Source organism: Mycteria americana, chromosome 6, assembly GCF_035582795.1.
Source record: "Mycteria americana isolate JAX WOST 10 ecotype Jacksonville Zoo and Gardens chromosome 6, USCA_MyAme_1.0, whole genome shotgun sequence".
Lineage (NCBI taxonomy): Eukaryota > Metazoa > Chordata > Aves > Ciconiiformes > Ciconiidae > Mycteria > Mycteria americana.
The window spans coordinates 25,825,087-25,852,351 of NC_134370.1; the positions used below are offsets into that span (position 1 = coordinate 25,825,087).

A 27,265-nucleotide genomic window follows, 5' to 3' on the forward strand; every position below is an offset into this window, starting at 1 on the left:
ACAAATTATAATAGAAGTCCAGCTTAGTGATTTAGAGTTTCAAAAATACAAAAGATATACACAGCATCAAATGGGAATCTCTTTAGAGGTTAAATTAGGATCTGGAATGCATGCAGATGAATGAGGATGGTTTAATCGTAGATGAATGAAGTTTAACTTATGTAAATGGCGCTCCCTGTCTCCATTTCTAATTGTACCATATGGCACCACCTAATAAGAGCCAAGTGCAGATGCCAGTTACATCACAGTATGATATATTATAAAGCAATCAAATTTGAAGTGAAGATTTATGATGGAGCTCTTTGTTAAAATCAAGCAAACAAAAAAGCCATCTGATGTATTACGGTCACTGAATAGGTCTCTGTTTTAAAGCTCCTGTTCCAAAGACTTGTCCCTCGGCATATGTCCTGCATCCCTAGGAAGTCTCAGAAGGGGTTAAGAGCTGAGGGAAGGATTCCAGAGGTGAGACCTACCTTTATTCTGTGACCAAAATACTTCACTCAGGAAGGACAAAGTGGCGAGATCCTGAAGTGAGCTGAGGGGTTGCTCCCTGCTGGTGTGCAGCTGATGGAGCTGGAGTGCCCGTTATCCTGTTGCTTCTGGTAAGTATGTTTAGGAACCCCATTTTGGGATTATCACCAATTTTCTCTCCTCTCCCCACACACCCATTGCTATGTGTTAAGGAGGTGGAAGAGACCATTCTACTCCTTCAATTTTTACCCCTGTGTAACCCATGCTAGAGAGTTTTGTTGGTGTTGCAGGCACTAGGCTTGATCACGTGTGACACTGAGTATCTTTAAGGAGATACTCAATCCCAAAGACCCCAAAAGTGATGGGGGGAATCCTTTGCATACTTTCATCTTTGGGTAGTAGTATATGGTTCTAGGAAACTTAGACAAACTTCAAAATTAAATTAGGTGCCAGTAAGCTTCCTTAGCCTGCCTGTGTGTGCATCATCATTAAAAATTAATAACTCGATCAATAAGGCAGTGTTTTTTTCCTACATTGTCTTCTCATTATTTACATCCAGAATTCACAGCTGTATTTCAGCCAGTCACAGTAACTCCTTGGAAGCTGCAAAACTGTCATTTCTTTCCCTGCTTTGTTATAGGACAGGTGGTGAAAAACACATTGTTTTTATTTTACTTTTTTATGGAGCAAAAAAGTCAGCATAGCTCCCTGTTTATTTCCTTTTTAATATCTCCAAATGATTACTGAAACCTTTAGGAATACCAGGAATAATGGCAAAGCATTTGTAGTTGTTCCTGTGGTCAGAGGGGAAGGCATTATAGTTGACGTTCATTTGCTTGAGTTTGTCTAAAACTCAAAATAGCATGGTAACAATCTTGCTTTAAGAAATAGCTACTTGGAAAAAATTTGATTTTTCCAATAAGTTTGAGTTTGAGTGACCTATTCAGCGTATTTAAGAATTGTTCTTTAGAGAAGCTAATCTGATATTATTTGAAACAATTTATCATTCAATATCAAAGCAATAGCCTGCTGTTTCACCAGGAGGACATCAGCATCCGTCTGCAAACAGAAGGATTCAGACAGTAATTTCTGCCATTGCCAGTTAGGGAAGCTTTAAAATTATAGTCACCAGGAATAATTTGCAGGTGAAGAAATTGCAACACATGTGCATTCTGACTGTCATTTGACCTGTGTGCAAGCATGTAAATCTTCTATTATTCCCAAACTGAATAATCCTGGATAAAACCAAAGCCATCAAGCGGAAATAATAGTCAGAACTACGTAACACTGACAGTACACAGAACTCACTCTTCTTCTCTGGCTTTTGTTGCACGGCTTGCTGAGCGAGGGGTGAAATAAAACAGTTGTACAAGAGTGTGTGAATCTTCAAGTACAACAGAATGATCTGTCCAGGCTAAAAATACGGGGAAAGATGAAACAGGAGGAAGATTAGGGTTGATGTACAGGGCCTGAGACAAGGCAGCAGCAACACTTTTCTCCTGCTGAAGAGAAGTGTATGGGTTTGATCAGATGGGTCAAGCTCTGAACTGAAGGATTCCTAGTTCCTCCTCACATCTGCCTTTGGAGACCAGGATATTCACAAAGCTATTTTGTTACAAAAGTAAAGAAGCGCCCTGGCAAACTCATGCCATACGTGACAAGAAGCAGATCCTCCTGAGTGGAACAGGACATACATCTTCTTTTTAGATTTACCCAAAAAAAATGTTCATTGTTCCTAATAATTTAATCCAGGTTCCCTTCTCTCTCTGCATGTTATTTGCCGAGAAGTTCAATGTATAAACTCATTTGTCTGCTTTCTTTTGCTGTTAAAAAGTTTCAGGGAAATGTTTGGACAAAGTTAAGCATAATTATTGTTCAGATTTTGGTCTGCCTCCTGAGACTGCCCTCTTTGGGCAAATTCTCATAATGATTTTTCTGATACCTCTCTCTGAGGAGAGAGTTTGCTGTTGTGCTCTCGTTCCTTGGCCTCTCCAGGCTCCTTATACAGTCAGTGGAGAGAGAGAAGTTTTTCCAGAGGGGAAACTAAAAGCATCTAAATGATCCTCCTCTTCTAAATCACCCTCTCCAGAGACTGGTCTCTCCCATCGATTATAGGTGGCATGTAAAACTTGTGTTGAAAAAAACAGCGCCGTTTCCCCGGGAAATTTTTGCATATCCAATGTAATTTTAGGTTTGCACTCTTATAAGTTGATTTAGCTGCATCTTTCTAGCTCTAGCTGGGGATATCTTGGGAATGAGTGTAAGTAGTTCAAAAAACCCAAGGGAGTTCTGTCAGGTGGGGTTGCCAGTCAGAAGTCTTTTACTAGGCTGTAAGGTGATGAGCCTTTGAAAAAGTCCCTCTGCCCTATTGCAGTGAGAAACCCCTGGAACAGCTGTATCTCAGGAGAAGCCAATGATCCGCAGTTACAGAGGTGTTAGGTCTGTGTTTCTGTGGGGCTGTAGCCATGCTTGTGGATGAAAGGAGGCCTGCTGCCTGAAGGAGGTCCTGGTTAAAGGACATTTGCATGACAGCTGAGTTGTACCTAATAGTCCTGCTGAAGGCGCTAACTCACCAAGAGTAAAAGCTTCAAGACGTGTCGTTAAGTAAGAGGAGGGCATTATTAGTTTTGTTATTTTTAACAAGAAGGGAGCTGCCAGATTCATGTTAGCAGATTCTGGTTAAATCACTCAGGGCTGATTTTCGAGGCAACTGGAGCAGATGTCCGAGTGTCACTGCAATCACGCTGCCTCCCAAACTATAACCATTGCACAGTAGGCGGAACTGTGGTTTGTGGTTATCTCAGCAGACTCCTGGGCTTGCAGCTGGAGGTGGTTCAGCCAACTTGTGGCTATGTGGGCCCCTGACTTCCCATGCAGCCTCCTATGGAAGATGTGTTTCAGCTGCCTGAATGCTGTGCCTGCTGTATCCAGCCAGAAAAAGAGTTCCTGTGCCTGCAAAACCTGTATAACGAGCATTGTTCTGACTGACTGACTTCTCCCTTCCAGTTGATTTCAAGCATCTCTGGTAAAGACATTTTCCTCTCATCACCCTGATGCCGTCACACCCACACCCTAATTGGAGCACCTTCCCATCATCTACCATGTCACCCTTATCACCAGAGTGATCCTCCATCTCGGCTCTCAACTTTTTCCACCCATGCACTGCTCTGTCCTCTCCCTCTAAATCTCCTGTTTGCACTCACAGCTTAAAAATTTCTGCTCTTCTGTCACCAAAATTGAAGCAACCTTTTATAACATTTTAAGATACAGGCAACAAATTCAGAAAGAGAAGGGGATATTCAGACTTCCATAACAAAGAAGATTCAAGATATAATCTGTATATTTTGGGAAGATCCATGAGTTTTGGGTTAGTCTGGGGAAGTTTTACTGACAATACTGAATGTTTCAGCAGAACCTCATTGACAACCATCTCATCTCACTCAAAATTCAAATTTTCTCCTCTGCATATACCTGCTATTTTTCTGCTGTTTACAACCACCAGGTATTGAAATCAATAATGTTTGGTTTTGTAGAGGACAATGTGTTTCCAAATTTAAAGTGGCATTTTAAAATCCATTGATAGAAACTTTGTTCTCAGACAAAGAGAACAAGACAGTGACGCTTAAAGTACCTTTCCTCCTGATAGATCAACAATGGATTTTTTTTTTTTCTTGACATATATTATTCTGAATACCTCCCATTTCACCTGTTTCTCTTCCAGGTGATTTTAGATTCAAAATTACCCACCAATCCTTTCTCTACGTATCATAGAACTAGAACACTTAAATTAACTGTGGCATGCTTGTCGATAGAACAGAAAACGTGATGAGGTCTGTGTCTCTGTGCTACCATAAATTGTTTGAGAACTTTTTGCAAGATTTGTTAAAAATTTTTTGAGGAAAGCTTCCCACTATTTGATCTGGTTTTGGTCAGTACCTGAGTCGTGGATAAGTACGTTTTATTTTCTTTAAACAGATGTTTTATCTGTCACATATAATGCCAATCAGATTAGGTCATTCTAGGTGATCTTGTCAGTTTGTTCTATATAAGTCTTTACAGGACAGGCAACTCTTACTGAGGCAGTGCAGGAAATTCATTTGTCTTCTGTTCATTGTCATACTTGGCTGTCACGGAAAATCATTTCTCACAATACCGTATGTGCTAGAACCATTATTCTGCTCTATGCTATATCACATTTATTTTATGTTGACTGATGCTTGGTTTTAACGTTTTAGATCAAGAGGAGCAGTTCAATAACACGTTCTGAAGGTGTTTATCAAATCCACAGTTCTTGCCACACTACATCCCAGAGAAATGAAAATAAACGCTGTTGGTGTGCAGACTGAGACTGGGCATTACCATTTGATACAGGTATTGCAACAGTAGTTTGTTCATTTTAGGAGAAAAAGGAGATCTGTAAAGTGTGAAACAAGTTGGTCCTCTCTATGTATTACGTGGGATGAACCAAATTCTTCGGAAAGTATGTTAGGAAGGGATAGATCACCTGCAGTTTGCATTGACTTGAACTGCACATAGACTAGATATTTAAGGGCAGGACTTGACATGCTACCTATAGAAATGACAGGAAGATTATGATTAAGTGTTAGATTTCACAGGGCATCACAAACAAATTTTTAAGTCCTAGAAAGTGGCATTCAGCCAGCTCAGGTTCCTGCACAGGCATTAATCTCATGGCATGACTATTCTGTGAATAGAGACTCTTAGTGATCGTGTGATTCAATGTTAGAGTTGCAGAACCAGGCCCTAAGGAGAGAAATGTTTTCAGCTGATGCTTCAAATGGTCATCCCTATACCATGGGTCACTTTATCATCGGGGCATTTTGTCACTTTCAAATCACATGTTAAAAAAATGATGGAAATAAAAAAAAAAATTAGCCTCAGTATGGTTTCTGTTCTTGATTTTTAACATTTGCACTGGATGAGCCACATGCCTTTGAAAGAGGAGCTTGTTTTGCTTTGGCATAGTCCTCTGATGGTGCCTTAGCAGGACAGCAGCATCCATGCCACTCTGTCTAGTGCTATATCTGCTTTCCACAAGCTTTTGTGCCTACACACTCCTTTCTGTCCCTCGTGTCCCTTTGCACCATTTAGAACCGCCCTTGTCCACCACCTCTGTGTGGTGCCCCAGGAGTAGTTGGTTTCAACCTTTTGTTAGTGCTACCTCCAAGTTACCTGCACTTCCTGATAGCTCTTGTCATGATGGATATAAAGGAAACCTTCTTTGGTTTTTGAGGTTGCTAGACCTTTCCAGGTTGCTGGAGGGATTTCCCCCCTCCCCTTTCTTGTTGGGGAGTTTGGGAGGGAGTTTCTGCTGTGTAGAGAGATCTAAACTCCCTGCAGGAATGAAGTCCTTCAAATTCTAGGTTGTTCGGCAGTGATAGAGACAGATGGGTTTTGATGATTTTGCAGTCCTTGTTTAGGGCAACAGCTTGCCCTTCTTTGCTCCTCCCTTCTCATGGGTGTAGTTACACTGTGGGTCTCACTGCTGCAGGATGTTGTGGACTGTCCCTCTGGAGTGGCTGCCCCTACCTGGCCACAAGAGAAACTCATGTAAGAACTGTCTGCAAAGGTGTGCGAGACAAAGTACTCCTCTGGCTTGAGAAATCCTTTGAAACTCAGTGTGCTAGAGGTTGAGAGAATATACCGTGGTTTACAGGGTTTTTTACATGTGTGTGGCTGTGCTTGTCTTGTGATTATGCTCTTCCCAAGGCATATGCTATTGTCCCTTGTCAGAGAACTGCGTAAGGAGCTAAGTCAGGCCTTGGTCTGACTCAGCACAGCTGTTCTCCTGTCCCTACACATTACAGCAATGGACTGCGGACAGACCATGCTCCAAGCACTCCTGAGAGGAGGAACGAAGAAGAAAAGGGATCAAGTTCTGTGATAAAACCCATCAAGACCTGTTTTTTAACAGATCTTTCGCTGCGGTTTTTTTTACTGGCTCAAGTGTCCTGTCAGCCTGCAAGCTTGCAGAGGTGATCTGGGTATTCTTGAGTGGCTCAGGAAACCATATTTTTTGTTCTTTTTCCCAGACGTGACCCATTTCTGTCTAGGATGATCACTCCATTCTGCATCAGAGCATAGGCTTTTGGCTGCTGAGGTATATGTCAAACAGGACTGATTGCTTAAAGCCAAGAATAAATCCAAGAATTTATACATATTTAAGGAGCCTCCCTGCCTCGCCTGCTCAGCCCTAGCAATTTGATTACCTTTTCAAGCCTTTCTTTGCAAGAAGGAAGATCAGATTTTCTTCTCCCCTCCTCCTTCAAAAATAATATTCTTCACAGCATGAAAAGCTGTCATGTATAATGAAGGGCCCAGGTGCATGCCATCAATGCTGGGTGGACTTATGCCAAGGAGAAGAAGATATTAAGACCTGTTGCAGACAGAAGAGCCGAACTTTTTTATTTTCTTTTTTATTTTTTTTAGAGAAAGGATTCTAACAATTTATTTTACAAGACCTGAACTCACCATCCCTACTGGCAAATACGAGTTTTATTGCCCAGCGTGGGAGCATGAGTATCATGTTAGCAAACTGACCATGGCACATCTCTAGTAAAATAGCAAATGGTATGGATTACAGGAGACCTTGTGACTGGGTATTGCTTAGCAACAACACATGTTTAGGTCACAAACTTGGTGACATAATTCATGCTGGGAATGAATAGGTAGTATCTGACTACATAACACGCATAATGTTCAAAACAACTAACCCTTTCACTGCCTTCTGGCAACACCATTATCTTTCTGCATTCCTTTCTTTATAAAGCGGTGTTAAGGATGAGAAATTTAACTTTTTCAGAATTTGGAGAACGGTGAAGGTTGTTCTTCTACAAAAATTTGTTCAGATGGAATTTCTGTTCTCTGTTGTCTGGCTAAAAATATATAGGACACGTCATAGTGAAGAGTCAATGTTGCTGTTGAAATCTTGATATTTTCCTGATTATTTTTCCTTTTTGTGCATGTTTTAATGTTGTGTTTTTATATTATGATACATTATCTTGAATGTTTTGACGTTACAGAAGGAAAGTTAGAATTTAGTGTGGTTAATTGGGTTTTAAAGCTCACGTCTCAAAAAGCTGGCTTTCCTGCTGCTAGCATTTTGAGTCCCTTTTCAAATTAATAGGTCAGGTCTACCCATGTTACCTTTATGTCACAATGATCGTACCTTTGCAACAGAAAGGCATGTTTGTGGCAGGTGTTTTCACATGATGCTTTTTTTCTGTAGTCTGAAAATTGATTTTCTGAATGTGTTAGTTTTTCAACTTTAAATAAGCATGTATTATGTTACTTTACATTATGTAGAAGTCCTAAGGGAGTTAACATAGAATTTGTTCAGTGCTTTGTTGAAGACTACTGTTAAGGATATAATCACATCCCGAGAACTGAGCATTGTGTATGTCTGCAGTGACTTCTGGAAGAGAATATTGCCTAAACACTATTTGAGTCTGCCTTTGTCCTAGGATGGATACATGTATGGTTTGTTCTTAAGAGAACAAACAAGTAATACAAAATACACCTGACCCCAGCACCAATTTGCGTTAGTTCTTTCCAAGCCTTGAGGTATTCTCCTTGCTCTTGGCAGAGAAGTAACAATACATTTTTTAAAACAAAGTTGCAACTTTTCCTTCCTAATTAAGAAAAGTGGAGGTCACAGGGTCCATCATCTCTTCTAATATGTGTGATCTAAATATTTAGGAAATACGATGGGCGTCTTTGGCGTCCTCTGTTTTGGAGTATTTTGTGAGGCTGAGGTACTTCAGTGTGATGTTTATGACTTTCTCATGCGGTGATTTCGCTTGCAACTCAGGAACAGTCCTAATAGGTCTTTCAGGACAGACAACAAAATTGTGTATTGTGGTATGGCAGGGATTGGCTGGAATTTGAATACTTTTCCTTTCCCCTCCCCTCCACCTCTTTGCTAGGCAACTGTTGAAAAGTGGGTTTAATTGGCTAAAATTTTATTATTAAGCACAGTTTTCATAGCTGGTCACAGAGCACTAACCTCACCCACAAAACTGCACAGCCATGGTTCTGAAATTGGAAACCAACCATTTCTTTCCTTCACACAAGTCAAAAAACAGCATTAAGAGAGGTTTCACTCAGGCCGTGCTTTGTAAAGTGATTCATATTTAAATCAGAAGAAGGAAATTGTAAACCCAATATTAGCATCTGAGTATCATGTAAAGCCATAAAAGTCAGAATTTATACCTGAAAATTGTAGCTTAATTTGGAATTTGTAACTTTATCAGCTAAAATATTTCTGATTATATATAGTGTATGAAGTGTTAACTAAACTAGCAGCTCATATTGGTATATATATTAGTGAGCACTGTGAAAATAAAAACTCTGAGACCTGCTCACTGCATCCAGGAGGCAGGGCCAAATTCCAGCATGTTTTAACTTGGGCAAAAGTGTCAATGTCCTTAGTAGGTCTAATTAACACTCTTGATCTATGACAAAACAGGCTTAAAATATCTTACTTACAAAAAGAAACAGTGTGTGTGTGAGTTTGCGTGCAAGAAGCATATGGAGTTGGGCTCATCTGCAACTGTTGAAAGAGCAATATCTTGCTCTTCATATATTGCCCATCATTTTGGGATCTTAATGTCTTCCTACGTGGTCTTGTCACAGCCATCCTGTGACACCACTGGGCAAATAAGACCAAAAGAATGGAGGTCATTTGTTCAGTGTCCTATAGGAAATGTGCTGGAATTGGAACCCAGCTCCCCTGAGTCCTGCTCCTTTGTCCTGATCGAAAGATTGCTCTACCTCTCTATTGGCATCCAATGTGTGTTTCACCTGTCCCTCTCTTCTGTGGGGCACCCTTTGTTTCAGATTTAAGTTTAACTCCATTTCACACACAGCTTGGCTTTTTGTGCTACTGTTATCATAAATTACAATCCGAAAGGCTGATTCACCCAGCAGTAAAAACTGTTATTGTTACAGCCTGGGAACACAATACTGTTTCAGAAACTGTGAATTGGTTTCTTTTAGTTTAGGAGAGCCTTAAACCTTTTCCTCTGTGGTAAATCCCAGCCCCTTATGGCCTGAATGGCTTTGTGTAACTGCTGAAACAAATGACTACTACCAAGCTGGCTTGCTATCTAGAGGTTATGGAGTTGGGGTCATCTGAAATGTAATATGCAGATGGATCCTAAGATTTTGCCTCATTAGCATGATTTTTTTTATTATTATTTTTTTATTTTAGGGTCAAGAAAGTGAATTCTTTAGGGGCAAGTAGAAAAACCCACTCCCATCAATCTAGGTAAGACCCTGTTGATTGCCTAGATGCAACCTGAACAAGTAAACAGTTGAATTTATTTTCTACTTGCCTGCAAAAGAGCCTCTGCATCCTTCAATGGGTTTGTGCCTGCATGGCACAACAGAAATCCCTTCCTCCAGTAAGACAGAGTGGAGTGGACAGAGTGGAGACTCATGGAGTGGATTTAGTGGAGGAGAGCACCCATTTATAGCACCCACTGCAGTTCACACCCATCCTGTGGCTGCAGGGGCTGTGTGGCCACTCTTAGCTGTGCTGTTCCTGATTCAGTCCCCAGCCTCTATTGGCATGTAAACTGCACCTAGTGCTGAAATGTGGGTTGTTCAAGGACCATTAGCCTGTTGGCCTTCAAATATAATCTGTGAGAGCTTGATCTTATGGGGAGTAAATAACATCAGGTTCTCCTTTCCACCAAGGGCAATCCCATAGCCTTTTGCAAGGAGCCATCCAGAGCTCCACAGGTTTACTAGCACAGACTTGTCTTTGTCAATAGACATTTTGGGGAGGAGTTAGGAGGGGAAGGTTTTCCCATCACATGGACTTGTTTGTCTTGCTAATAGAAGAATACCTATGCTGTCTGTTCAGTAGGTCTGTGTGAAAATGTTGGAACAAATGCCCTGAGTGCTTGTACCAAATTTGGCATGAGGACATGACCTCAGTGCTGTTGGCTGCTTTACTGTTGCATCAATTTGTTTGGTAAGTCTCTGTTTATCTCTGTTTCCTAGTTTGTGTTGATCCCTTAATTGGATTTTACTTTACCATCTTTCATCACAGGAAACTGTGTGCATGCATTTTTAAAAATAACTAAAACAAAATGTTGTATCTCTAAAAGATACATATTTTTATTGCTACATGTAGACATTCAGGGTGCAGGTGTCATCCCTGACACAGAACACCAGCCTAGGTCTTTCCAAATAATTCAGTGTTTGGATTGGTGGGGGTGGCAGGGAGGGTTGTGTGTTTTTAAGTAAAACAAACCATTAAATTGGGAAGCTGCCAGAAAACATTGTGCTAGAGATTGGTACCTAGGCATATCAGCCTCTGGGCTGGTGGCCGTATGTCCCTCATTTGGAGGCCTTTTCTCTAGATGTCTTTCATAACACAATAGTAGCAACACACATGGATTCAAATTAATCTTTTCCAGAACACCTTCTTGAAGAATCAGTTAACCTGTGGAAAGGGAGCCAGCCAGAAACAGCTCTGAAACTACGCATTTGATCTGAATACCTACCTAATGCAAAGGTCAGACACAGACTGCATCTGCCTGCCACCTTTTGAATGAACCATTCCAATCCCGCTCCATATCCACACATGCTCCTGCAGGGAAAAGACAGAGTTAGGTTCAAGTCTAAAATTATTATCTTCTGTAAATATGAATCCTAGATCCTAAAAATCTCCAGCTTCTGAAAAATCCATCTGTAACACCTGGTACTGGAATGTCTTGAAAGTCTGGCTGTGAAGCCTCATCCCACTAACCTAAGCAATCTTTTCAAGCCTCTTTTCTCCTAATGGACCAAATGTGTCCAAACCTTTTAATGCTGAGAACCTTTGGATCCAAATTTTACTGTTTTGCTTCATTTCTGAAAATGCAGTAGTTGCTTCTCAGGCTAAGATCACTGAATCCACAGCATTGCCAGGGACTCCTCTTGTAGCACAAGGGAATATGTATTCATATTTCTCCAATGTTGAGCTTCAGAAGCACATCAAGGTGTTTCCCCACATCTCAGTTGATGCTCACAAATTTGGAATAGTTTCCTGCTCAGGGGTAAGTGACTTACAAAAACAAAATCTGATGAAGTAGCCATCATGATTTACCAGTGAGCACACTCTGCTAACTGCACCTAATTTGCAACAACAGTGTCAGCAAACGGAAGGGAGAGAGAGAATGGTTCATTCATCAGGGGGTTTTGTTCATTCAATAAATGGCAGTTTGTCCAGGTGCTGTGTTAAAAATCAGTTTCAATTTGATTAAGTAATTGGGGGAGGAATACATTGCCCCATTCATTCAAAGTCCGTTAGCAGTAAGGGGAAGCTGGCTGCTTCCCCATAACACATGCAGGTGTTGCTCATATTCTGACCACTATAAATTGCATGAATGAGGATGGGGGTTCAGGTAGTGAGTGGTGCGATGGAGCAGGCAAAACAATCAGAATAAATGTGCAGGAGGATCGTCCCCTCTTTTGACCTATGAGCATGTGAAGTGTGTACCTAGTAGTGATGCCGGTTGAGATCAAAGCTTCAAAATGGCACCTACAGCGTAGCAGACTGGTTACAAGATAAGTGCACAAACAAGTAATAGAGACATGGAAAGGATGGTAGTTTTTGAAGCTCTTTGGGGAAGATGAAACGAAAGGAGGACAAGGCAATTCCACCAAGTGGTCTAAGTGACAAACTGTTTAGATTCTCAAAAACCCATTTGGCTGTCACCCAGCCCTGAAAACACATAAAATCCATTGATGTTAATGTTGTCAAAGGACCAAAAGAGCTGCTTGATGTTGAGAGCTGCTTGATGCTGACCCATTCAGGGCCTTGCTTGTATCTAAACCCAACCAGACTTGCAGATTAAGTGTTCATGTGCCCATTCGCTGGACTAACACCAATAGGCTTTCTCAGAAGACAGGTTCGAGGTTGGACCTAAAACCTAGACAGCTGCATTAAAAGGGAGCACATACTCTTCTAGAATGTGTTGGAAAAGACTGCAGCCCTTCCTCGTTTCTGAAAAATGGGCTTGTAATTCCAAGCTGTGAGTTTTAAATGGCAGCTACTAAAGTCAAGGTTTGGGAAGATACCTTTCTAAATTGCAAAGAGGAATGGGAAGTCAGAAGACAGTCTCCTCTGAACTTCCCTGTTGGAAAGCTCAATTTGCTCCCTGTTCAGGGTGCTAGTTTTAAGCACCCATTTTTTTGTTGCCTTACTCCCTCCGCTCACCATCAGCAGACATTATAACAAATATTAGAATGCAAGAATCCTGTAAGGCCAGGTCTGTCTTGCTGAGTGCTTCAGTGCTCATGTTCCCTTCCAGCATAAACAGAGGGAGCTTTACTCCTTTCAGCTGTGATTTTTACCTCTTAACATCACTAGTGTAGTAGAAAGCAAGTGACCTGGTTATAAATTAAGGTCAGAATTGCTGTGTGTACACACGTGGTTTCTACCATCAGATTAATACACAGATAAACATGTGGTAGCTATTTTAATTAATCATACCCTGGGAGCTTTGCCCATTGTGTTCCCAAGAACAGTGCGCAAGATGCAGCACTGTAAAGAAATTCCACACACTGCATCAAGTGACTCCTTACCAAAAGCATGGCTGAGAAAAGCTGTAATTTCCTTATTAGAATCACATGTCAGCACCTTGCCAGTTACATTCTTGAATGCTCTTCAGCTCTTTTTTTGCACTTGTTGCCCACAAACACTGCACATAAACCCATCTACAGGATGACTCACAGCATTATTCCATGTCAAACCTCCTTCTCCAAAAAGGCTGTGCTGGAGTCATTCGATGCCGTGTTTGCTAGTGCCTTGGAGGCCTCCGGGCAATCCCCAAGTCAGCTGAGTTCATGTTACCAGGGATAAGTAAGCCAGCACTCAGACTGCACGCCTGCACAACTGTGACTTCTTTTTGGTCATAAAGTCATTTCCCAATTTATGTGGAAATTATACGTTGCTCACCAAATATAGGAAACAGGTCACATTGCAGTCAATATTTTACAGGTGCTCTATGACCAGTTCTGGTTGTGATTCATTCAGAAGTTCCCTTTGGCTTTGGTTCTTCCTAGCTGGGCTATTCACAGAAAGCAGTGTTTGTATTTGGCAGATAACCTTGTTACAAATGGGAGTAAACACTAATTATTTACAGGATAGATAATTGCCCAGGGAAGCAATGCTCACCTGCTTTCCTCTTTTTCCCCTTTTCTTCCTCTGTCCCCTCAAAGTCTGGATTTCCACCTTGTGCAAGAAAGTTTCTCAAAGAAACTCAAAGAGTTAAGAAAGTGGAAAATACTAAGAGGCTCAGGGAAGAAACAGTTTCTGGGCAGCACCTCCAGGGATGTTGGTTTTCAAAACCTTGAGGTCTATATTAAAGCCAGAACTTTGCAGAGTGAGGTTTTTCCCTTTCTACCCTGGCTCCAAGTTACACAGCTCCTTTCATGTTTTGGGGGAGTGTTGCTTCAAAGAAGCTCTAAATTGGAGAAAGCCCCTTTTAGATGAGGGATTGGGGTTCTCCAAAATGTAGATCTCCAGCGAAACTGCTAAAAAGAGGTAGCGAACTACCTCTGAATAACAAGCCTGTCTATTTATGCAGGTCCTTTTAATCTCAGCTCACTGTCAAATGGTTAGCAGGCTGTCTTTTGCCTGAAGAAGCTGCTACATGAAGTTAGCCTTGCCTGCAATTTCAAGGCATGATCAACTAGATTTTCCCCTGGACCCCGGAGGACTGTGTGATAGGTCTCAGCATGAGGAAGCAGAACAAGATCCTCCAAGGGGGAGTGTACTTGTCAGTTCTCACCACGATGGGAGATGAAGTTATGCTATCCAGACGAACTCTCTCCTACTACTGGAAGCTCAGTATTCCTTGATAATTTAATGAAACTGAAGCTGAAAAGTTAATGTTTAAATTTATTCTGTCTAAAAGATGCATTTAAACCATGAGTCCTTAACTCTGATATTTTTTTACTGATAACGTGAGAAGCTTTACAAGCTTAGAATTCACATTTTGTGCAGAGAGAGCTTGAAATTTCATTGGGGGTTGTTGGGGTGATCATGTTGAATGCAAAAATGCATCTTCTTTGCAAAAGAGAGAAAAGATTCAACTTTTTCCAGTTTCTGTTTGGATTTGAGGGAGAGTACAGGCTGATCACTAGAATCTAGTCATATCTATTCAGAACCAGATATATCAAGTTGCACAGCTGGTCTCTATTGTCTGGTGGCTCTGCAGCACACACAGTGGTCACCAGCATGGGTATTTTTGTGCCATTTCACTTCTGCACTCCAGTCATCTTGTATGGACTTTAGGCTGCAGTGTCAGCTCTTTAGGCCTTTCAGAAAAAAAAAACAAAAACGTCATAGGGATGGAATAGGATCTCCCAGCAGGAGCTCACCTTCAAGCTGGGAATCTGCTCAGCACTGGAGCGGTTCAGGACATGGGAACACTGGAAAAGGGTAAAATTCATATAGACAGATTGCTCAGCTGGAATAGCTACTGCCTGCTTGAAAGCCCAGTCATTCTTTTGGAGCCACTTTAGGTCACTGCCTGCAGTGTCAGTAAAGGCAGCCCAACAGTCAGTGAAATCCTCCATCAGATTAGGTTTCTATACGTTTCCCTTAGTGACATCAAGAGAGAATTTGAAGAGAAAGCCGACAGACCTATTATTATACTGGCACAAGATATAGCTGTGATCTTTCCAGTGTGCCCAAAATAAGCCTCATCTTTGAAAATGAGTTACTGTGTATGTCCGTGCCTCAAGGGCAGCCCTGAGAACACCCTCAGTCCTTCACAAGATACACAGAATGAAAAAACCATCATGCATCTCCCTTTCCTGTTAAGGAGATTTAGTTCTGTTCTGAAGCCAGAACCCTACAGCCTGCATAGGAACAGAAGTCCAAATTACTGACGTTATTTTGGTAATGGTATCATGTCTAGGGCAGGCTTTGAGAATGCCCATGTCAGGTACATAAGGTCTGTGCGGGACTTTTGGACCTCATATGTTACCAGAAATTTTCTAAAGTTTTCAGTCCATTTTCCTCGTGCTCTTTAAAATGAGGCTACCACAATAGGAAAGCAGTATTTCCCAATGAGCAAAACAATTTTATAAGCATGAACACAATTCCTCTGTGTTGGTGTCCTTCTGTACATAAACAGCCACATTTTGCATCTTGCATTTTCCTGTGTTAAAAAAAAAAAAATAAGCCACAAACCATCAAGGGAGCACAAAGAAGCTTTGCTGTGCCAGCTAACCAGCTAGCTTGGTGTAGCATGAGGTGCGGGAAAGAAATGAATGTGGCTTGTTGTGACTGATTAAAAGGGGCAAGGAAGGAGCATGGGGAACAATGAGTACATGCTGTGTGGAGTGTGCATAGTTCCGGAAAGTAAGAGAGTGAAATGCTGCTGAAATATTGATAGGGCGGATAGGATCTGGAATGATTGACAGCATGTGTGTGTGTCTTGGCAAGTTTAATTGGATTTGTTGGGGTAGAGGGTGGAAGAATGTGGTGCATTTCCTTTTATGGGTTTCTTTCTTTCAGTCTGTTCTTTTCTCTCCTATGGAATTGACATTCAATGCATATACTTCTCATTGTCTGCATAGAAAACCTGGTCTTTATTACCCTAAATTTTAAGGTTGAGGGAGCTGCATAGAGGGGATGAAAAGAGATGTAAAACAACTTTCATTGCATTTTATTTACTACTTGTCTTCACTCTTCAGTGAGTACTCATGCCTAGTGAGAGTGGTAACTTGGAGGGGAAAAGCAGAAAAAAAGAACATATAATTGAATAGTGGCTAAATGAATCTCAGTGTTATGATGCCAGTCATAACAGGAATTCTGCCTTGAGGACTTGTGTATATGCTCTACTTGGGTATTACTGTGCTTTTCTTTTTGGCTTATCATCAGTAACCAGATTCCTCTCATCTTGTCACAGGATTTGAAGCTGGGACTTTAGGCACAAAGGTGTTAGGTTTTACCAAAGTGATAAAGTCCAGATCCTCCAAAATGCTGATGAACCCAATGCCTGTTCAGCCGCCTAACTTCTATTGAAACAAGTAGATGTCAGTGGGGAGCCGCCTCAGTTGCTTTGGTGGTCAAAGCCTGGATTCCCAACAAGTTGCCAGCCACGGTGTACGTGGGCTTTCTTCTGCAAGGCTGTCTGTCAGCCTTCCCCTCTCCCTCCTGCCTTTCTCCAGTGTGAGTATCCTGTGCTATTAAGCAGAACTGTTGAACCATCTGTTCTCTCCCCAAGTCTGATTTCTACTCACTCTGGTGTAAATCAGGAGTTCCCCAATGTCAAAGCTAGCAAGCAGAAAACCACCCTGCATTTCTGATTCCTGTAAAAAGTTTTTTTGTTTTTATTTAATAAAACAAACTACTTTTATCAGTTGTTTGTTTGATATTTGCATTGAACTTACTGTTGGTGAAAAGTCCCAGCATGGGGACTGCATGGGTGGCAGCTGTAAAAGTTTTACCTGCACTGCTGGGCTCGTGTGGTGGGGTCCTGACCTGGAGGGACAAGTAGGGGGAAGGTATTTTGGCCTCCCAGTTCTTAGCCTTTCACTGTTACAGGTTAACAAGCAATCTAGTTATTTCGCACAGGAGTGTGGATCTGGAATGGACATCATGTCTACTGTCACAAGTGAACTTCTCCAGCTCAATCTTAAAATTAGACAAGTTTGTCACTGTGACTCCAGTTACAAAGTTACTCCCTCCTCAGTCCTTTGATTTCTGTTCAGGTCTTGTAGGTCAGAGAGCTGATACTGAGGATGACAGCTTCCAAGGTGTTTCAAAGAGAGAACTCCAGTTGCTGCTCCTGGACTCAGTGGGAGAGAAGCCTGCCTTCTGCAGAGGTGTGAGTGAAGGAGCAGAGAATCGAGGAGGGCTTGCTTTGTGTTGGGAAGATTGAGAACTACTGACAGAGGACACGGTATTTCATCAAAGGGTAAAAATTTTTGCTTGCTCCTGCTCTGAGTTCAGCTTGACTCACCTGCCAAAGACTTTGTAATGCCTTTTCAAACTTGTGAGCTTTCTAGGCCGTCTGGTACATGCTTCAGATCTGTTGGTATTCCACCTCTTGCTTTCTTTTTGCTTCACCTTGCCCCACAAGCAAACTTAACAGTCTGTGAAAACTGGTGAGTAGGTAGGTATTGGGAGGGGGGACTTAATGACGTGTTCATTCATCTCTGAAGAGATGAAGCCAAACATGTATCTGGTAGCAGAATATTTTTGGAGCAGTTTGTCTGTTTTCAAATAACAAGCTTAATGTAATAATGTCATTACACAGCTCTAAATTCAAGGATGTGTTTTCACTGAAACACAATAGAAGCTAAGCTATCAGTCAGATACTTCATTTTCATTGAAGTAACAGCCAGTTTCACTGGCAGAAGTATTTCTGAATTTTCCACTCTTACTTACTTAAGCCTGCTTTTGGCATGAGATAAATGTATCTTCTTGAGACTGATTAAAAGACTTCTGGAGGAAAAAAAGGGAGAGTATAGGAGAACATTCGCTGTCTGTTTGTTTGATCTGATTTGTTTTTATTAGTATGTGTGTTAAATTCAATTGCTGAGAAAATTTATTGATGCAAGAAACCACGCATCATTTTTCTGCTCTGGATGTTGTACCGCCTTTCTTATGAAAACCCTGAATTTCAGAAAAAAGCAACAGAGGTAGCATTCATGAAGAGTCAACCAATGTCTTTATTACCCCACTAATCAACAAACCTCCATCTCCTGCTTGCTGTAAATCTGCTCCCATTGCCCTGGATGTTAACTCTATGGTCAGTTCTCTTTAATCTTAGCACCCTCTGCTGTGGACAGCTATAATAACATCGTATTTAATTACTCTTGGTTTATAACTTACGTATCTCTCTTTGTACCAGAGGATCTACAAATGCAACACAGCTTGTGTCAATGGAGCTTCATGCACCTGGTATGAAAAATGTATTATCTTTCTTGTGTTAATCTGGAAGGTAGCTTTTTTCAAATGTTTACTGAAGAAAAGACATGTAGGATAAAGACAAAGGTTTTAAAATGTTCTAGATTAGAGAGGATCCCAAACCGAAATCTTAGTCTTTGCAGAAGAGAGCTGTAGGCATGCAACCATGCTTGAGTCTGGAGATCACTTCCAGGTTGCATAGGCTGTAAGAAAAAAATTTGTATTTGCCATGTTTTGTTCCTGTGGAACATGCACTGATCATACCACTTCTACCTCTGGTGTCAGATTTTCTACAACGAACAGGGGCACGTGGGTTAAAATTGGCTTTGGCTCTTCCTTATCCAGACATTCTCTCTTGCCGGCACAGTCCCTAGCTAGTTCTTCAGGTCAAGGCATCGCTTGTGCCAGCAGGACTGGACCAGGATGTGGCCCATTGTTTCTTCTTATTTTTTTTGAAAAAGATACCACTTTAAAAGTGTCAAAATGGACAAGAAGTGAAGATCGAGTATATGTATCTGCCTAATTTATAAAGACAATTTTGCAGGGATTTATATTTTAAAAATCAAACTTTGTTATTGTATCTTTCCAGTAACCAGTTCCATTTTTTTAGTCTCTCAGTGGCAGGAGAAGAGTAGACTTGACTTCAGCAGAGTTACAGCCTGAAAACTGAAGGAAGAAACTATTCCTAGTAGGTAAGCTATTGTTAATTCTTCCACATTTGTTTACAGACAGAAAATCTCCTTTTCATCCTTAATGAAGCTTCTTGCCATAGAACCTCAGATAGGAACACCGTTTCCAGTGACTCTTTCTTCTCCCTCATCTTATATTTAGAACCTTTCTCCAACTGTAGTCAGGCTTGAAGGCGGCTATACCAAAAGGATGCTTTTGAAAAACGCAATAATTTCATATAACACATAAGCAGTTCTCTGTACTTTCAGTGTCTTCCTTTAAATGCTTAAGTATTTGTTATCAACCTTCCCTTCATATTTGCTATTTTGTCTTCTAGAAAGCAGCATGTGTAACAGTAATAACGGTATGAATCAGTCATTTTCCCTTCTCACTCCTCCAACTCCATCTGTTGATCACTCATATGAGAGCTCTAACAACAGAGCTGCTTCTGAGGATTGTTGAAGATGTGGAACAGTGAAAGCCTTCTTGTCAAGCCTCCAAGAGCAAATAGCGGCAGAGATTTTTGAATACATTAGTAATAATACCGTATTGATCTCAAAACACTTTACAAGCATTAACTAATTAAGCTTCAAAACAGTGAAATAAGTTTGCATTAATAAAGCCCATTTAGCAGATGAAGAAGTGGAGGTAAACAAAGGGTAAGTGAAGTGACCAGAGTCAAGTAGCGAGTGAAGGTCAGAGAAAGGTGTCCTGATTTCTAGTTGTTCTGCCTTTCATGTGATCTCATTGAGAAAATTTTTGCAGTGAAGCTTGCAGCCATTTCAAATTGAATTGTTTGGGATATTTTATGACAAGCCTGAGCATTTCTTACAAGAATCAAGATGATATAAAAGCTCACAAAAGTAATAAACATTTTTAGCCTCTCAGGTCCAGCTTTGATTGACAAGGGTCCATTTCTGAAAGCAGAGGGGGGGCAGCAGGGGCCATGGGGTTTTCTGTGTTGTGAGCCTTTCTTTTCTCATTTGTGTTGCTCTGGTGGTGCTAGCTGGATAGAAAACTGCCTTAACCTGCAAAATGGGAATTCATGTGGGCTTGACACTGATGTCATGCATCTATCCCACCCTTCCTATGGGAGGAGTAAAGCCTTCTCAAGGGGTTGCTCTGCTCCGGTGATCCCAGCCAGTCTGTGCAGCCTTGGAGGCTATTTATAGAGCGGAATGGCTTAGGGTCAGTGGAGCAACGCTGGCTTAAAACCAATGTAACAAGGTGGAGGATCAGGCACACAGTAAGTGAATCATGCAGAGCAGTGTTGACCCAAACAGAGGATGACGGCTTAGAACAGGTTCCTCAGAGACATTAAGTTACCCTTGGAAAGGCAGGTCTCAAAGCCAAGGCTTATACTTTCTTAATGGGTTTCATTAGGAAGAAAGGAAAGGAACTGGAAAAAAGACGTGTGGCTTAAAAGGGAACAGTTTCAGCACAGTCTAAAATTTGTTCCATTTTTCAATAGAAGAAGCCAATCCTGCCTTGAAATTCATGTCCCTTCAAAGTTCAAGGAGGGCTGTATTGTTGGCCTGCTCAGTCAGAATGCTCCAGCCACTTATTGTATGTGGATTGCACTCCAGGGACTGACTGAAAAAATATGATTTAGTGAAAGCTTGTACCCAAAACACATCATTGGCCTCTGATCTCTGAACATTTAAATATTTCAAGCTTACAAGCGGACGCTGTCACGAGGACAGACCCTGATCCCTAGCTGATTCTAGAACATCTGTTGAGGCATTTACCAAGTTAATAGATTAGCTATGAGAATCAGGCAGGTGTTTTTCACCAAAGCCAGAAAACATCAAAATCAGATTGCCCTCCAAGTCTTTCAGCACAGGCAATCGAGTTAGAATGACTCATAGAGTCTAACAGATAATAAAACACACATAACATTTGCTTTAAGGTACAGGTGGGGATATTTTGTACTGCGCTTAGGAGAAAGAAAAACTAACTCTATTTGGGAATAGAGTAATTGAATACAGATGGGAGGAGGCAAATGAAAGAATTTAGCAAATATCTCAGTGGAATAGCTAATGGGAACGAGACAGAATAGGAAATTAAAAATTATTCGAAGCAGATGGACCATTCTTTGAGTTTTTTAAAATTTATTAGGGCTGCGAAAAAAATGTGTCTGTTTATTTTCCACGGCCATGAAATTAATGACTTGGTGAGTTGTGCTTGTGCAATTTTATGACTGCCATGTCATTTGTCATAATTTGGGTGCTGTTTGATATGGATTTATGAATATTTCCTCCCCCCAACATGATTTATGGGTGTTGGTCATATGTGAATTAGACTGTCACCTTTAGTATGAAAAAGTACAAATGACAGATTATTAAAAAAAAAAAAAAAAAAAAAAAGTAGTGCTCAAGTCCTTAGTGCTGGAAAGCAGAGTTCACAATCCCCTCTGCTTCTTCATTGGAAGTTTTTGTTTGGAGCTGACAATTAAATGTTTGGACTTGAGTCAAGCATATGGGAACATTGAGAGGGCTTGAATAGATCTGAACTCATCTGAACTTCACCTGTGAAACTCAGCTTGAGTCATCCTTTCCGTGTACTGTGCATTGAAAAAAAAAAAAAAAAATACACTACTTGCCATAGGAACAACTGTACCAGAGCAGCAAGTTGGCCTGGCAAATTTCCTGTCTTGCTTCCAGTAGTGGCTAGCTCTGGGTGAAGTTTCCATGAAAAGTGAAAATAATCTCACACAATGTCCAGTTATGCAGCACTGCATAGTTGAAGGAGTGAAGTTGAAGGACATACAAAACAGTCTGGATTTCTGTAATAATAATAGTATCGTAGGTTTAGATCCAAAGCACTAACTTTTATACTAACTGTTATCACTTCCACCAAAACTATCAGTATTTGCCATTTGTTTTGCAACATGTAGCAACAGCATGCGCTGGTTTAGGACAGGAAAAGAAGCACAGTTGCTCCTGGATTTGAGCCACCTGACTTCAAGCATATAACTGAGGCACCTAAGTTAGTACCTAATCACCCGAGGCTCCCCCATTGATGCTGGAAAGTGATATGCACCTCCAGAGGGCAATTCAGCCCACGTGCCTCCATCCGTTGACTATGCAGGCAGACTAAAACAGTACCCCTTCCTAATTTAGCTCCCCAGATTGGTGTAGAAAGTCATGTGGGAGGAATTAGAGCCCAGCATGGGATATAGCTTTAAAAAGGAGAAACAATACACCTTGCATGACAACAAAACATTGCTGATTATCCTTCATGCTGAGCTAGCAAATGTTTTCTTTACAGGGGATATGAGTGGTTCATTCTACGGTTCTTAGGCAACCATATGCTGAAGCCCATTTACTGAGGCCCAGACAACATTGTTTCTCCAGTGGGAGGCTGATAATTCTTAGTAGTAAGTATCTCTGCACTTGTGGGGAAAGGGTGGATTACTTTGCAGGGAGCCACCAGGGCAGTCTTTGCATGTCTGGATAGCACCTATTACCTTTAAGGGTAGTTGATCTCCTCTTTTTTTTGTAGTCAAGCAAGAACCTCTGTTAGCAAACCAGTGTCATGTCTGCTGTTGTGATGGTAGCTGAGATGCTTTGCAGTGGTGTTATGCAGCTTCACAGAACTGGAGTTTCTTGCAAAAAATAAATCAGGAGCATCTGTACTGAATTCAAGGATGAGGTCCAGTGATCTTAGCTGACTCATCAGGAAACCTTCACAGCTATTGGAGAAAGCTCTACTCATCAATTGCGGTACGTTGATATATATCAGAAATATCCCATTGCTTGGGCCAGCGAAACTTTTTTCCATCTAGCACATCTAATCAATTCCTTCCCAGGCTCCTAAGTTACTTTTATTGTGCAAAAGTAGCTGATTGTTAAGTTGTCTGGCAGTTCTAAGGTGAAAATTTTTCAGAATTCAGAAAACTGAAAAAATTTCAGTTTCAGTCAAGTGAAACATTTTGCTTAAATGAAAATTAAATGCTCTGCTTGGACTTAGCTATGGTTAAGAAGTTTTTTTCTTACTTGAAAAATGTTTCCAAACAAGCTCCTTTTGAATTTTTTTAGAAATCTTTTTTTAAAATTGCCGAATGTGAATCATCTCAGTCCTTTTCAAACATGTAGAGTTTTGTTCCTTTATGGAAATAAGTGAGTGAAAATGAAGCAAACCTGCAGAACCTTTTTTTTCACCAAGCCTGTGTTCATTCCCCAAAATGTTTTGGTCAAAGCATTGAGCCTAGATTAATTCTCCTAGTTACGTTTCTTTTTTTTCCACTTACTGGAAGGATTGCCTTGTAAATTTTGCATTATGTTTTGCCATATTTTGAAATCAGTGAATTAAATATGAAATCCTTTTCTGTAAAAACAATTATACTAGTTTTGGGATGGAGAGAGGGGAGAATATCTGCTGTTGGATAAGAGTAGCGTTCTCACTGAGCTTAGATCAAAGCTGTTTTGACCATATCTGGCATTTAAAAGGCCAGCCTGCTCATACCCTGTTACCATAAAGAAATTTGCCAGGAAGGCAGGTGTCTAACTATACAGGCAATCAGATTACAGAGCAAAGTAATCATGATTTCTGATTTTGAGCATAGCTTGCCACATTAGCACACGTATTTTGGAAGAGCGGGAGAAGTAATCAGAGAAAGATAAGGACAAGGGTGGAGATTATTTGAGACAGTACAGTTCTAAAAGGGTAGTAAATTTTATGTAGCTTTTATTAAAGTATTTTGTTTCCTTTATGTAAAAAAAGGTCAAAGCTATCTGAAAATGAGAAAATCCCTGAGTTTGCTTTCATTTGTTTTCAAGAGTTACTGAAATGTAGCAATGTGTTTCTTGGGAGGCACCGTTTGCACACACATGTCTGCAACTCTGAGTGAGTCACAGCTGCAGAGTTTCTTTAAGGCATGCATGCTTGGCTTTGACATGCTGAGATTTATGGTGAGATTTAAGTTCTTGTACCAATGGTGACGTTTCCTGAACGGTTTTCATCCAGATGGTCTCAGAGAGGATAAGGTTTAACAAGATTTATTCACTGAGAGGGGGCAATGTGAATTAAAATTACAAGGGGTACTGTATATACACTACTTCTTTCCCATTCACTGCCTCACAAAATGTAGAAAATCCTCCCTCTCCATTCCCCCCCAAATGAAGTTAAATGGAGTTGCTTCTTTCAACATATAGTTCCACTCTGAGCAGATTAGGGCTCTGGCAAACAAGTGCTATTGATTGTGTTGGGGTGGAGGAAGGGGTTACCACCCTTAATTTCTATGCTGCCACTTTGCCATGGTCTTCCACCCTACTAGTGGAGGCAGCAGATGCAAGCAAGTTCCAGTTTATCAACTGTCATAGCTTGCAGACCATTGGCAGTTAAAATTAATGTGCTGGCTCCGAGCTGTATGGATGAGGGCTAGACCATGTTGCTTTCTGATGGCTCTGTTTCAGCTTCTGGTGGGGGACCGCTGCAGACAGCTGGGAGAGGTAACCTCTTAAGCCATTACCACTAAATCCAGCACAACCTCTCTGACTGAGCTCCAAGTCTTCAGCCTTTGAGAGCTGTTAGGACTAACAGCACTGTTTGGGGTCCTGAGGCTGTATCTTCAATGGGTTGTAGGCTCAGTTAAAGTCAGTGGAGCGCCAGTGATTTATGCAGGTTGAGGATCTAGGCATGGTAATTCAAATTGTGATTGCTAAACCTAGATTTTCTGGAAAATGCGTGTATTTTGAAAACAAAAAAACTCATGTTATTTCGTATAGAAAACTTGTAGGTTTTTATAAGGTTATTGACACACAGTGAAACAATTAAGCACATGGGTAACTGCTGCAAGATAAGTATTTCACCAAAGAAAACTAAAAGGTATTGCTCCCATGCTTAAAGTTAAATGCTTTGTAAGCATTTTCTTGGACAGAGTTAGAAGATTTATTGTTTTCTGGGTTTGTCTTTTTAAAAATACTATTAAGTGACTATGGAAGTTCTAGTACTATAGGCTTATTCAAATTCTGCTTTAAAAAAAGTTGGTTGGCATTAAAAGACCAGTATCTTTTATCCATTTGTTGTTTTCCTCACTTGCAGGCTGATTTTTTCCCCCCTATATCTTGAAGTATCAAATGTATCTTAACTGTTAATAATTTGGCTTCTTTAGCAGAATCAGCACATTTCAGTTTGAATATCTTTGAATCAAGCCAAAACTCCAGTGACAGAAGGCAACAAGTTCATCCTAGAGGAGCATTTGTCAAAAAATACACCATCCTGCTTGATAATCAGAAAAAAACACTTTTGCAGGCATACTGTATTTAGGACTGAGCGTGTTCAAGGTGTTTTTTTTATTATTATTATTTTGCTTTGCTATCTCATATTATTTGGAGAAATATCTTTCATGCATTGCCTGCTGCCAGTTGAGCTCTAACAGACGAGATCTTCACAATCGATGACTGGTCTTGAGTCCTTCAGTTTCTGAATTGTCAACTTGTGATTCTTTTATTTTTGAAAGGTAGCTACTCAGCATTTCATAAAATCATCTGCACTTTATATTGTCTCAATTTCATCAGCCTCAAGTATAGGTACTGAAAATCACCAATTGCTTTTGAAATCTCGGGCTGGGTGAACAACATCTTTTTAAAACAATGGAAAATAACAAGTGAGAAGACTTTGATTGTTCTTTATGGCTAAGAATGGACAGTCTGAGTAAAATATAAAACGGTTAATAATTGTAATGAAATAGGCCTCATTGTATTGTTCAAGTTAAAAATATGCCTCTTGCTGCAGGGGTTGCATTAATATTGTTTGAGAGAAGTAGCATCAATGTACTGTAATAGACTTTTATTAATACGCTAGCACAGTCATCAGTCTCTGGGTTGGTGTGATGGCTGAGTACAGTGAACATGAGCATCTTGACAAGCAAGTAACAAAATCTATCAATCACTTTCAGAATGAAGATGCTGTGATAATTATGTTTACAGTGGTAATAAAATATGGATAAAGAAAGTGTCCAAACCCATGGAAATTTTAGGGTCCATAGTGAATATCCTATGAAATATAAAAGATGGCATCACCATAAATTCACCTAGCTACGTAGACGGAGATCATTATTCTCTTGGCCCATCTTACTATTTTTACAATAAATTTCATGCATTTTTCATTCAGCACTGTTCAATGGTAAAATCACTCCAAGGCTAAAGGTCTAGGTTGCATTCTTTACTTGCTGTAATCATGTGCAAGGATGTTCAGTGCCCTTCCTGTTGACGGTGCTGATGCCTTCAGAACAGCAGTGTGGTGGCATTTTATAATTTGTGTTAGTCACTTTTTCTTTCCACTATTGGCCAAATAAAGAATGGGGCATGTTCTGCTCCCTTTTATGCTGCTCTGTGTGGGTGGTTAACTCCATTTATTTCAGTAGAATTACTCTGAGTTTATGGTATAAGAAAAAAAAACTTCCTGGTCTAGTGGCTTCTGGTGTCAATGAGTCAAAGTCTCCTAGACTGAGAAATGATCTGTCATGTGATTACTGGGAAGAAAAAGGTCCTGGTTTTTTTCTGTCCTAGGGCCATGTCCCTGGCAGGACAAAGAAGCCTTATGTAGTGGGAATCCATTGCATTTACATCAAGTTTCAATCTCTTTATAATGGCACGTTAATCTACACTTTAGCATAAGGAAGAACATGGCCCAGTCTGAGTCACCAGTCTGCCCCACACTAGACAGTATCTGAATTTTTTTTATTTTTAAGAAAATTAGTAAATTCAGTTCCCGAAAAAGATGCTAGTTTGACAGTCCACGATACTGATGTCTTTGTGCTCAGCTGTGGCGCAGCCCTGCTCAGGCAGCAGCAGAGAAGGCTTCCCCTGCCAATGTGCCTCCACCCTGGCCTGTAGTGGGGGAGAGGTAACTTTGCTTCCCATGCTTCATTTAATTCTTGGCTCTGTCTGCTGAGAATGGCAACGGAGTTGCCAGTTGTGGCATGCACATTTACTGCTAGGAAGTGAGCCAGAACCACCAATCCATTTTGCATAGACACTGAACAGCAATGGTAAATACTTCTTGTTCATTACTAACCTAAGCCGGATTTGAACTGAAGACTTGGAGGTGAAAGACTGTCTCCCATTCCTTAATCCCCTTAACATTTCAGTCTGCCTCATAAAATTTTCTAAAAACAAATGTAAACCTTGTGTATAAAATGAAATCCAGGAGAGAAAAGAAAATCTAGAGTGAAGA

The 27,265-nt window shown here is 40.7% G+C and overlaps 1 long non-coding RNA gene across 3 annotated transcripts; it reads left to right on the top strand.

The window, feature by feature from the left end:
- The first annotated feature begins 396 nt into the window (after positions 1–396).
- Positions 397–26,361, top strand: LOC142410939 (uncharacterized). 3 transcript variants are annotated; one of them, XR_012776065.1, is made up of 11 exons: positions 397–602; positions 9,704–9,760; positions 10,361–10,471; positions 16,410–16,672; positions 17,215–17,420; positions 18,360–18,409; positions 19,026–19,107; positions 19,422–19,448; positions 22,355–22,463; positions 22,589–22,809; positions 25,200–26,361. It is a non-coding gene; the product is annotated as an uncharacterized LOC142410939 (long non-coding RNA). The 3 variants fall into 3 exon arrangements; XR_012776064.1 differs by lacking the exon at positions 19,422–19,448; XR_012776066.1 differs by lacking the exon at positions 19,422–19,448 and having other exon boundaries at positions 17,215–17,405.
- The last annotated feature ends 904 nt before the right edge of the window (positions 26,362–27,265 follow it).